Genomic DNA, 14,230 nt, shown 5'->3' with positions numbered 1-14,230 from the left:
CCAACATCTGGAAATGACGCAACTCGCGTCATAACAAGTGTGACTTAGCGCCAAACAACCTAACGTCAATAAAGACACAGGAAATGACAAACATGCACCAAAAAATATGCAATAAATAACAGCTTTTTGCGCCCTTGCGAGCCTAGACTTGCCTGCGAAAAACAAGTCAAATTGGAAAAAAAGACTAAACCCCAGGTAAGAAAATAATAAAAAAATAACTTCCTAAAACATAATTCCCATACTGAAACTGTTAGACTGCAAAGGGAAATACACATAAACCTGACTCATGGCAAATATTAGTAAATACATATATTTAAAACTTTATATTAATACATAGAGCACCAAACAAAGCTGAGAGTGTCTTAAATAATGACACATACTTACCAAACGACACCCATCCACATATAGCAGACAGCCAAACAAACCAGTACTGAAAACTATCAGCAGAGGAAATGGTATAAGAGTATATCATTGATCTGAAAAGGGAGGTAGGAGAGGTAGGGAGGTAGGAGATGAATCCCTATGACCGATAACAGAGAACCCTTGAAAAGATTTCCCATGAGTGAAACCATAAAAATCAACAGACAATACTCTCTTCACATCTCTCTGACAAACACTGTACTCTGATAAAAATTGGGCTTCAAAATGCTTAAAAGCGCTTATCATAGAAGAAATCAAGAACAAACTTACTTCACCACCTCCATAGGAGGCAACGTTTTGTGTGAGTGTGGTGGGAGGTGTATTTATAGGCATTTTGAGGTTTGGGAAACTTTGCCCCTCCTGGTAGAAATGTATATCCCATATGTCACTAGCTCATGGACTTTACATGAAACAAATGTACATTTCACTGTTCACCCTCATTCAAACAATAGGTCTGCTATATTTATTTAATTAAAACTATTTTTTTCCCAAACATGATTTGATAGAGTTATTGACTGTCATTCAGAAGGCACATCTGTTTGATTGTCATACTATAAGGCTTTTTATTTTGCAAAGGATTCTGCTCTTTTATTTCAAAGTTAAATGGAATGTTCCATATGATCAATAAAAAACAAGCTCTTTCAAGATTATTCAGGACTGTCAATGATATTTATTATTTCAGGTCTAAGGACATTAATTGACACAGGTTTTCAATCAATCAGTAAAAAATAGGAACTTTAATAGATTAAAGTATTAGTATTAGTACTCAAAGTACACAGGAGTACCAGGAAGTACATTCAATTTCAAGCACTGCACAATGGATTAAAATATTGGCTAATGAATTATGAAATGTAGGCAAAAATCACTAAATGGCAGTTATTTTTTATTTATGCATCAGAAATAAATAACTGTATTGTAAAAGATCTCCATGCAAAATAATGCTTTAACCCCTTAATGACCAAGGACGTACGCCACACGTCCTCAAAAAAAAGACAGTTAATGACCGAGGACGTGTGGCGTACGTCCTTGGTCTGGAAAGCAGCTGGAAGCGATCCTGCACACTTCCAGCTGCTTTCCGGTTATTGCAGTGATGCCTCGATATCGAGGCATCCTGCAATAACCCCCCTTGGCCATCCGATGCAGAGAGAGCCACTCTGTGGCCCTCTCTGCACCGGACATCGGTGGCCGGTATCGTTGGTGGGTGGGAGCAAGTCTGGGAGGCGGGTGGTCGGCCATCGATGTGCCGAATGGAGTGGAGGGGGGCGGGATCGGGGGCGGGAGGGGCGGGAGCGCGCACGGGAGCGCGCGCGTGCACGGGGGGGCGGCGGGCGGGCGCGTGCACGGGGCGGGAGCGGGAGGGAACCGCTGCACTACAGAAAAATAAACTGGGAGAAGTAAAAAAAATAAAGTTTTTAAAGCTGTTAATAAACAGCTAAGGGACATGGAAGGGGTGGGGGGTTGATCTTGGGGGGGGGGGGGGAAGCTACACTACAGAAAAGATCATTTAAAAAAATAAAAAGGCACATTTTTTTGACTACACTGGGTACTGGCAGACAGCTGCCAGTACCCAAGATGGCGCCCATTAAGGCAGAGGGGGAGGGTTAGAGAGCTGTTTGGTGGGGGATCAGTGAGGCTGGGAGCTAAGGGGGGATCCTACACAGCAGCATATGTAAATATGCTAAAAAAAACACAAATAAAGCCCAAATATAGCTTTTATTTTAGTACTGGCAGAGTTTCTGCCAGTACTTAAGATGGCGGGGACAATTGTGGGGTGGGGGAGGGAAGAGAGCTGTTTGGGAGGGATCAGGGGGTCTCATGTTTCAGGTGGGAGGCTGAGCTCTACACTAAAGCTAAAATTAACCCTGCAAGCTCCCTACAAGCTACATAATTAACCCCTTCACTGCTAGCCATAATACACGTGTGAAATGCAGCGGCATTTGGCGGCCTTCTAATTACCAAAAAGCAACGCCAAAGTCATATATGTCTGCTATTTCTGAACAAAGGGGATCCCAGAGAAGCATTTACAACCATTTGTGCCATAATTGCACAAGCTGTTTGTAAATGATTTCAGTGAGAAACCTAAAATTGTGAAAAATTTAACGTTTTTTTTAATTTGATCGCATTTGGCGGTGAAATGGTGGCATGAAATATACCAAAATTGGCCTAGATCAATACTAGGGGTTGTCTACTACACTACACTAAAGCTAAAATTATCCCTAAAGGCTCCCTACATGCTCCATAATTAACCCCTTCACTGCTGGGCATAATACACGTGTAGTGCGCAGTGGCATTTAGCAGCCTTCTAATTACTAAAAAGCAACGCCAAAGCCATTTATGTCTGCTATTTCTGAACAAAGGGGATCCCAGAGAAGAATTTACAACCATTTAAGCCATAATTACACAAGCTGTTTGTAAATAATTTCAGTGAGAAACCAAAAGTTTGTGAAAAAAATTGTAAAAAAGTGAACGATTTTTTGTATTTAATCGCATTTGGCGGTGAAATGGTGGCATGAAATATACCAAAATGGGCCTAGATGAATACTTTGGGATGTCTACTAAAAAAAAATATATACATGTCAATGGATATTCAGAGATTCCTGAAAGATATTAGTGTTCTAATGTAACTAGCGCTAATTTTGAAAAATAATGGTTTGGAAATAGCAAAGTGCTAATTGTATTTATGGCCCTATAACTTACAAAAAAAGCAAAGAACATGTAAACATTGGGTATTTCTAAACTCAGGACAAAATTTAGAAACTATTTAGCATGGGTGTTTTTTGGTAGTTGTAGATGTGTAACAGATTTTGGGGGTCATAGTTAGAAAAAGTGTGTTTTTTTCAATTTTTTCCTCATATTTTATATTTTTTTTTATAGTAAATGATAAGATATGATGAAAATAATGGTATCTTTAGAAAGTCCATTTAATGGCGAGAAAAACGGTATATAATATGTGTGGGTACAGTAAATGAGTAAGAGGAAAATTACAGCTAAACACAAACACCGCAGAAATGTAAAAATAGCCTTGGTCCCAAACGGACAGAAAATGGAAAAGTGCTGTGGTCATTAAGGGGTTAAACACGTTTCAAATTGTAATTTGATAAGAAAAATGTATTGTTTTGCTGTTCAGGGACACACCTCTTGAAAACTTTATGTTGTTTATCTTACTTCCTTTGCTGTGACAATTTACAGACAAATATAAAAGAGCTCTTGCACATATCAGCCAATAACTGTGTAACATGAAGGTGTATCAGGAGTCTACATTCCATGAAATACACTTCTGCTTCTTTGGGGGAGTGGAAACACTACCTTTTCAGAGTTAAACTACAGTATAAACAGGCAAAATAAATAAAGCTACCCTGCATAAATACACATGCAGCAATAACTTCCTACTAATTATTTTGACATTACAAAGGCTCTTACTACTGTTCATCCCAAACCTCCTATCTTTCCTCCAAATTTTATACCGAGCACTGACCATTCCTTGTCCAGCTCTGCTGATTTGCCAAAATACCGCTGGTTCTGCCTGACTAAGCTCCACATCTTGGATAGTGTCTGAGAAACGTTTGTGGAGGTATAAAAAGGTATCATATATGACATAATCAGTAGTGATTTCATTTGAGAATGTATTAGGTGGTTAAAAGATTATTTAATGTAGTTAATTACTCAAAAGGATGGAGATACTGAATCCTGAGAGTGAGATAGCCTCAAGTTTTATGAGTGACCTAGCACTATTGATCACAAAAGTATTGTCACTATTCATTGGTTCTGTCACCATTATAGATCTAGCGGCTAGCTAATGGAAAGAAAGCAAATAAATATTTGTAACCAAAGGTGGCTCTACAATAAAATTTAGAAGACAACTGACAAGGCCTCTTAACGAAACTCACAACCAACAACCGTTCTTATGTGCTCACTCAAACCCCAACTTATTATGTGGTAACAAAAACCAGTACTATGTCAAATACTCACTCACACACCAACCTATTATGTGGTAACAAAAACCAGTACTATGTCATATGCTCACTCACACCCTCAACCTATTATGAGGTAACAACACCAGTACTATGTTATATGCTCACTCACACCCTGGCTTATTATGTGGTAACAAAAATCAATACTAAGTCATATGCTCAATCACACCCTGATTATTATTTGGTAACAAAAACCAGTACTATGTCATATGCTCACTCACACCATCAACCTATTATGAGGTAACAACACTAGTACTATGTTATATGCTCACTCACACCCTGGCTTATTATGTGGTAACAAAAATCAATACTAAGTCATATGCTCAATCACACCCTGATTATTATTTGGTAACAAAAACCAATACTAAGTCATATGCTCACTCACACCCTGACTTACTATGAGATAACAAAAACCAGTACTAAGTCATATGCTCACTCACACCCTGACTTATTATGAGGTAACAAAACCAGTACTATGTTATATGCTCACTCCCACCCTGACTTATAATGAGGTAACAAAAAGCAGTACTATGTCATATGCTCACTCACACCCTGACTTATTATGAGGTAACAAAAGCAGTACTATGTCATATGCTCACTCACACCCTCACTTATTATGAGGTAACAAAAAACAGTACTATGTCATATGCTCACTCTCACCCTGACTTATTATGAGGTAACAAAAAACAGTACTATGCCATATGGTCACTCACACCCTGATTTATTATGAGGTAACAAAACCAGTACTATGTCATATGCTCACTCACACCCTGACTTATTATGAGGTAACAAACCCAGTGCTATTTCATATGCTCACTCACACCCTGACTTATTATGAGGTTATAAAACCAGTACTATGTCATATGCTCACTCACACCCTGACTTATTATGAGGTAACAAAACCAGTAAGGTACTATGTTATATGCTCACTCACACCCTGACTTATTATGAGGTAACAAAACCAGTACTATGTCATATGCTCACTCACACCCTGACTTATTATGAGGTAACAAAACCAGTACTATATCATATGCTCACTCACACCCTGACTTATTATGAGGTAACAAGAACCAGTACTATGCCATATGCTCACTCACACCCTGACTTATTATAAGGTAACAAAACCAGTACTATGTTATATACTCACTCACACCCTGACTTATAATGAGGTAACAAAACCAGTACTATGTCATATGCTCACTTATACCCTGACTTATTATGAGGTAACAAGAACCAGTACTATGACATATGCTCACTCACACCCTGACTTATTATGAGGTAACAAAACCAGTACTATGTCATATGCTCACTCACACCCTGTCTTATTATGAGGTAACGAAACCAGTACTATGTCATATGCTCACTCATACCCTGACTTATTATGAGGTAACAAAACCAGTACTATGTCATATGCTCACTCACACCCTGTCTTATTATGAGGTAACAAAACCAGTACTATGTCATATGCTCACTCACACCCTGACTTATTATGAGGTAACAAAACCAGTACTTTGTCAAATGCTCACTCACACCCTGTCTTATTATGAGGTAACAAAACCAGTACTATGTCATATGCTCACTTACACCGTGACTTATTATGAGGTAACAAAACCAGTACTATGTCATATGCTCACTCACACCCTGTCTTATTATGAGGTAACAAAACCAGTACTATGTCATATGCTCACTCATACCATGACTTATTATGAGGTAACAAAACCAGTACTATGTCATATGCTCACTCACACCCTGTCTTATTATGAGGTAACAAAACCAGTACTATGTCATATGCTCACTCACACCCTGACTTATTATGAGGTAACAAAACCAGTATTATGTCATATGCTCACTCACACCCTGACTTATTATGAGGTTTCAAAAACCAGTACTATGTCATATGCTCACTCACACCCTGACTTATTATGAGGTTACAAAAACCCAGTACTATGTCATATGCTCACTCAAACCCAGGCTTATTATGAAGTTACAAAACCAGTACTATGCCATATGCTCACTCACACAATGACTTATTATGAGTTAACAAAACCAGTACTATGTCATATGCCCACTCACACCCTGACTTATTATGAGGTAACAAAATCAGTACTATGTCATATGCTCACTCACACCCTGACTTATTATGGGGTAACCAGTACTAAGTCATATGCTCACTCACACCTGACTTATTATGAGGTAACAAAACCAGTACTATGTCATATGCTCACTTATACCCTGACTTATTATGAGGTAACAAGAACCAGTACTATGACATATGCTCACTCACACCCTGACTTATTATGAGGTAACAAAACCAGTACTATGTCATATGCTCACTCACACCCTGTCTTATTATGAGGTAACAAAACCGGTACTATGTCATATGCTCACTCATACCCTGACTTATTATGAGATAACAAAACCAGTACTATGTCATATGCTCACTCACACCCTGTCTTATTATGAGGTAACAAAACCAGTACTATGTCATATGCTCACTTACACCCTGACTTATTATGAGGTAACAAAACCAGTACTTTGTCATATGCTCACTCACACCCTGTCTTATTATGAGGTAACAAAACCAGTACTATGTCATATGCTCACTCACACCCTGATTTATTATGAGGTAACAAAACCAGTACTATGTCATATGCTCACTCACACCCTGTCTTATTATGAGGTAACAAAACCAGTACCATGTCATATGCTCACTCATACCATGACTTATTATGAGGTAACAAAACCAGTACTATGTCATATGCTCACTCACACCCTGTCTTATTATGAGGTAACAAAACCAGTACTATGTCATATGCTCACTCACACCCTGACTTATTATGAGGTAACAAAACCAGTACTATGTCATATGCTCACTCACACCCTGACTTATTATGAGGTAACAAAACCAGTACTATGTCATATGCTCACTCACACCCTTACTTATTATGAGGTTTCAAAAACCAGTACTATGTCATATGCTCACTCACACCCTGACTTATTATGAGGTTACAAAAACCCAGTACTATGTCATATGCTCACTCAAACCCTGGCTTATTATGAAGTTACAAAACCAGTACTATGCCATATGCTCACTCACACAATGACTTATTATGAGGTAACAAAACCAGTACTATGTCATATGCTCACTCACACCCTGACTTATTATGAGTTAACAAAACCAGTACTATGTCATATGCTCACTCACACCCTGACTTATTATGAGGTAACAAAATCAGTACTATGTCATATGCTCACTCACACCCTGACTTATTATGGGGTAACCAGTACTAAGTCATATGCTCACTCACACCTGACTTATTATGAGGTAACAAAACCAGTACTATGTCATATGCTCACTCACACCCTCACTTATTATGAGGTTTCAAAAACCAGTACTAAGTCATATGCTCACTCACACCCTTACATATTTTGAGGTAACAAAACCAATACTATGTCATATGTACACTCACACCCTGACTTATTTTGGGGTAACTAAACCAGTACTATGTCATATGCGCACTCACACCCTGACTTATTATGGGGTAACAAAACCAGTACTAAGTCATATGCTCAAAATTAGAACAATTGGTTTGACTAGCAGTCAGTAACTCATACTAACTGCACAGTAACCTTGTTTTAATACTAGCTACATTACATGTTTTTATTTCTTTCATGTAATTGGCAAGAGTCCATGAGCTAGTGACATATGGGATATACAATCCTACCAGGAGGGGCAAAGTTTCCCAAACCTCAAAATACCTATAAATACACCCCTCACCACACCCACAATTCAGTTTTACAAACTTTGCCTCCTATGGAGGTGGTGAAGTAAGTTTGTGCTAAGATTTCTACGTTGATATGCGCTTCTCAGCATTGTTGAAGCCCGATTCCTCTCAGAGTACAGCAAATGTCAGAGGGACATGAAGGGAGTATCACTTATTTGAATACAATGATTTCACTAACGGGGGTCTATTTCATAGGTTCTCTGTTATCGGTCGTAGAGATTCATCTCCTACCTCCCTTTTCAGATCGACGATATACTCTCAATTTACCATTACCTCTACTAATAACTGTTTTAGTACTTGTTTGGCTATCTGCTATATGTGGATGGGTGTCTTTTAGTAAGTATGTTTTCATTACTTAAGACACTCTCAGCTTTGGTTTCGCACTTTATGCATTTATATAAAGTTCTAAATATATGTATTGTACTTATATTTGCCATGAGTCAGGTTCATGAATTTCCTTCTGCAGACTGTCAGTTTCATATTTGGGAATATAAACACCTGGGGTTTAGTCTTTTTTCAAATTGACTACTTCTTGCAATTGTGGGTATTAGGCCCGTGGGTGCGTCAAATGCTAAACTTTATTGCGTCATTCTTGGCGCGAAAATATTTTTGGTGCCAAAAATATGTTTATGACGCAACTTCGTCATTTCCGGCATCATACGTGACGCCGAGACCTTTCACATGGCGGCATCATTAGTGACGCGAGTGTGTCATTTCCGGTTATTTTTACGTTACGTTACGTTGTGCGTCATACTTGGCGCCAAATTTTTTCATTATTTCAATACCCCTTGTATGTTCGCCTCTTGCTTTTTTTTCTTTCTTTCAGAGGCCTATGCTATTGCATTTTTTCCCATTCCTGAAACTGTGATATAAGGAAATAGATAATTTTGCTTTATATGTTGTTTTTTCTCTTACATTGTGCAAGATGTCCCAATCTGATCCTGTCTCAGAAGTTTCTGCTGGAACATTGCTGCCTGACATAGGTTCTACAAAAGCTAAGTGCATTTGTTGTAAAATTGTAGAAATTATTTCACCGAATGTCATTTGTAATAGTTGTCATGATAAACTTTTACATGCAGATAGTGTTTCCATCAATAATAGTACATTGCCAGTTGCAGTTCCTTCAACTTCTAATGTGCATGATATACCTGTAAATTTTTAAAAATTTGTTTCTGATTCTATTCTGAAGCTTTGTCTGCATTTGCACCTTCTAATAAACGTAAAAGGTCTTTTAAAACTTCTCATTTAGCTGATGAAATTTCAAATGACCAACAACATAATAATTTATCTTCTTCTGATGAGGATCTATCTGATTCAGAAGATCCTTCCTCAGAAATTGACACTGACAAATCTACTTATTTATTTAAAATAGAGTATATGCGTTCTTTATTAAAAGAAGTGTTAATTACTTTGGATATTGAGGTAACCAGTCCTATTGACATTCAGTCTAATAAACGTTTAAATGCTGTTTTTAAACCTCCTGTGGTTTCTCCAGGGTTTTTTCCTATTCCTGAGGCTATTTCTGATATGATTTCTAGGGAGTGAAATAAGCCAGGTACTTCTTTTATTCCTTCTTCAAGGTTTAAAAAATGGTATCCTTTACCAGCAAAATCTATAGAGTTGGTGGGGGCTATTTCTACTCTTGCTAAACGTACCACTATTCCTATGGAAGATAGTACTTCCTTTAAGGATCCTTTAGATAGGAAGCTTGAATCTTATCTAAGGAAGGCCTATTTATATTCAGGTCATCTTCTCAGACCTGCTATTTCTTTGGCTGATGTTGCGGCTGCATCAACTTTCTGGTTGGAGAATTTAGCGCAACAAGAATTGGATTCTGACATATCTAACATTATTCGCTTACTGCAACATGCTAATCATTTTATTTGTGATGCCATTTTTGATATTATTAAAATTGATGTTAGATCCATGTCTTTAGCTGTATTAGCTAGAAGAGCTTTGTGGCTTAAATCTTGGAATGCTGATATGACATCTAAATCTAGATTACTATCTCTTTCTTTCCAAGGTAATAATTTATTTGGTTCTCAGTTGGATTCTATTATTTCAACTATCACTGGGTGAAAAGGAGTTTTTCTGCCTCAGGATAAAAAACCTAAGGGTAAATCTAAGGCTTCTAACCGTTTTCGTTCCTTTCGTCAGAATAAGGAACAAACACTTAATCCTCCCCCCAAGGAATCTGCTTCAAATTGGAAGACTTCCTCAAATTGGAATATATCCAAGCCATTTAGGAAACCAAAGTCAGCCCCTAAGTCCGCATGAAGGTGCGGCCCTCATTCCAGATCAGCTGGTAGGGGGCAGATTAAGTTTTTTCAAGGATTTTTGGATAAAATCTGTCCAAAATCATTGTATTCAGAGCATTGTCTCTCAAGGGTATCGAATAGGATTCAGAGTAAGACCTCCTGTGAGAAGATTTTTTCTCTCACGTAGCCCTGTAAATCCAGTAAAAGCTCAGGCTTTTCTGAAGTGTGTTTCAGACCTGGAGTCTTCAGGGGTAATCATGCCAGGTTTGGAACAAGGTTTGGGGTTTTATTCAAACCTATTCATTGTACCAAAGAAAGAAAATTTATTCAGACCAGTTCTGGATCTGAAAATTTTGAATCGTTATGTAAGAGTACCAACTTTCAAGATGGTGACTATAAGGACTATTCTACCTTTTGTTCAGCAAGGACATTATATGTCCACAATAGACTTGCAGGATGCATACCTTCATATTCCGATTCATCCAAAACACTATCAATTTCTGAGATTCTCTTTTCTAGACAAGCATTACCAATTTGTTGCTCTACCATTTGGCCTAGCAACAGTTCCAAGAATCTTTTCAAAGGTTCTGGGTGCCCTACTATCTGTAATCAGAGAACAGGGTATTGCAGTGTTTCCTTATTTGGAAGATATCTTGGTACTAGCCGAGTCTTTACGTACTGCAGAATCTCACATGAATCAACTAGTGTTGTTTCTTCGGAAACATGGTTGGAGGATCAATTTACCAAAAAGTTTATTGATTCCTCAGACAAGGGTCACCTTTTTAGGCTTCCAGATAGATTAAGTGTCCATGACTCTGTCTCTAACAGACAAGAGACGTTTAAAATTGGTCGCAGCATGCCGGCACCTTCAGTCTCAGTCATTCCCTTCAGTGACTATGTGCATGGAAGTTTTAGGTCTCATGACTGTAGCATCGGACGCAATCCCCTTTGCTCGTTTTCACATGAGACCTCTACAGCTTTGTATGCTGAATCAATGGTGCAGGGATTATACAAAGATATCACAATTAATATCCTTGAATCCCAATGTACGACACTCTCTGACATGGTGGATAGATCACCATCGTTTGGTTCAAGGGGCTTCTTTTGTTCGGCCAACCTGGACTGTGATCTCAACAAATGCGAGTCTTTCAGGTTGGGGAGCTGTTTGGGGATCTCTGACAGCACAAGGGGTTTGGAAATCTCAAGAGGCAAGATTACCAATAAATATTTTAGAACTCCGTGCAATTCTCAGGGCTCTTCAATTCTGGCCTCTGCTAAAGAGAGAACTGTTCATTTGTTTTCAGAAAGACAATATCACAACTGTGGCTTATGTCAATCATCAGGGTGGGACTCACAGTCCCCAAGCTATGAAAGAAGTATCTTGGATACTTGCTTGGGTGGAATCCAGCTCCTGTCTAATCTCTGCGGTGCATATCCCAGGTGTAGACAATTGGGAGGTGGATTATCTCAGCCGCCAGACTTTACATCTAGGGGAGTGGTCTCTCCATCCAGATGTGTTTTCTCAGATTGTTCAGATGTGGGTTCTTCCAGAGATAGATCTCATGGCCTCTCATCTAAACAAGAAACTTCCCAGATACCTGTCCAGGTCCAGGGATGTTCAGGCGGAAGCAGTGGATGCGCTGACACTTCCTTGGTGTTATCATCCGGCTTACATCTTCCTGCCTCTAGTTCTCTTTCCAAGAGTGATCTCCAAGATCATCATGGAACAGTCTTTTGTGTTGCTGGTGGCTCCAGCATGGCCCCACAGGTTTTGGTATGCGGATCTGGTTCGGATGTCCAGTTGCCCGCCTTGGCCACTTCCGTTATGGCCGGACCTTCTATCTCAAGGTCCGTTTTTCCATCAGGATCTCAAATCATTAAATTTGAAGGTATGGAAATTGAACGCTTAGTTCTAAGTCATAGGGGTTTCTCTGACTCAGTGATTAATACTATGTTATAAGCTCGTAAATCTGTCTCTAGAAAGATTTATTATAGAGTTTGGAAGACTTACATTTCATGGTGTTCTTCTTATAAATTCTCGTTGCATTCTTTTAAAATTCCTAGAATTTTACAGTTTCTTCAGGATGGTTTGGATAAGGGTTTGTCTGCAAGTTCCTTGAAAGGACAAATCTCCGCTCTTTCTGTTTTATTTCACAGAAAGATTGCTATACTTCCTGATATACACTGTTTTGTACAGGCTTTAATTCGTATTAAGCCTGTCATTAAGTCAATTTCTCCTCCTTGGAGTCTTAATTTGGTTCTGAAGGCTTTACAGGCTCCTACATTTGAACCTATGCATTTTTTAGACATTAAACTACTTTCTTGGAAAGTGTTGTTTCTTTTGGCCATCTCTTCTGCTAGAAGAGTTTCTGAGTTATCTGCTCTTTCTTGTGAGTCTCCTTTTCTGATTTTTCATTAGGATAAGGCAGTTTTGCTGACTTCTTTTCAATTTTTACCTAAGGTTGTGAATTCTAACAACATTAGTAGAGAAATTGTTGTCCCTTCCTTATGTCCTAATCCTAAGAATTCTTTGGAGAGATCCTTACATTCTTTGGATGTGGTAAGAACTTTGAAATGTTATGTGGAAGCTACTAAAGATTTCAGGAAGACTTCCAGTCTATTTGTTTTATTTTCTGGTCCTAGGAAAGGTCAGAAGGCTTCTGCTATTTCCTTGGCTTCTTGGTTGAAACTTTTGATTCATCAAGCTTATTTGGAGTCGGGTCAGGTCCCGCCTCAGAGAATTACAGCTCATTCTACTAGATCGGTCTCCACTTCGTGGGCTTTTAAGAATGAAGCTTCAGTTGATCAGATTTGCAAAGCGGCAACTTGGTCCTCTTTTCATACATTTACTAAATTCTACCGTTTTGATGTATTTGCTTCTTCGGAAGCAGTTTTTGGTAGAAAAGTTCTTCAGGCAGCTGTTTCAGCTTGATTCTTCTGCTTTTGATTTAAGTTTTTTTCTTTAAAAAATGAAAATAAACTTATTTTTTTAGGTTGTGGATTAATTTTTTCAGCGGAATATGGCTGTTTTTATTTTTATTCCCTCCCTCTCTAGTGACTCTTGAGTGGAAGATCCACATCTTGGGTATTCATATCCCAAATGTCACTAGCTCATGGACTCTTGCCAATTACATGAAAGAAAACATAATTTATGTAAGAACTTACCTGATAAATTAATTTCTTTCATATTGGCAAGAGTCCATGAGGCCCACCCTTTTTATGGTGGTTATGATTTTTTGTATAAAGCACAATTATTTCCAAATTTCCTTTGTTGATGCTTTCTACTCCTTTCTTATCACCCCACTGCTTGGCTATTCGTTAAACTGAATTGTGGGTGTGGTGAGGGGTGTATTTATAGGCATTTTTAGGTTTGGGAAACTTTGCCCCTCCTGGTAGGATTGTATATCCCATATGTCACTAGCTCATGGACTCTTGCCAATATGAAAGAAATGAAATTATCAGGTAAATTCTTACATAAATTATGTTTTTTTAATTCTTTAGGCTTTAATGAACTAAAATGAATAATGTGTATAGTGGTATAAACAAAATACTTTATATTAATTTGCTAAAGGGACATAGAATTCACATTTTAGACATGCACACATTCTTGAGCCTTTCTCAGTATGTTCTCATATAAAGGAGATAACTTACAAAAAAGTATTCTAAGTGAAAGAGGTAAATTTAATAATATAAGTAAACTAAAATGATGTCCTTTTAACTTGAGAGCAACTTACTAATTTATTATGGCACATATGCTGTGCCTTTAAATGAATAAACAAACCAGTCCAGCCACAAA

General features: G+C 38.2%; 1 protein-coding gene across 2 annotated transcripts in view; it reads right to left on the bottom strand.

The window, feature by feature from the left end:
• Nucleotides 1-14,230, bottom strand: part of LDB2 (LIM domain binding 2) — a 653,506-nt gene that overhangs the window by 23,078 nt on the left and 616,198 nt on the right. The gene's annotated exons all lie outside the window — the stretch shown is intronic.

The sequence above is a fragment of the Bombina bombina genome, chromosome 2 (assembly GCF_027579735.1).
Source record: "Bombina bombina isolate aBomBom1 chromosome 2, aBomBom1.pri, whole genome shotgun sequence".
NCBI lineage: Eukaryota > Metazoa > Chordata > Amphibia > Anura > Bombinatoridae > Bombina > Bombina bombina.
Note: the sequence above shows the minus strand (reverse complement) of the source record. Positions and strands in the feature narration are given on the sequence as shown.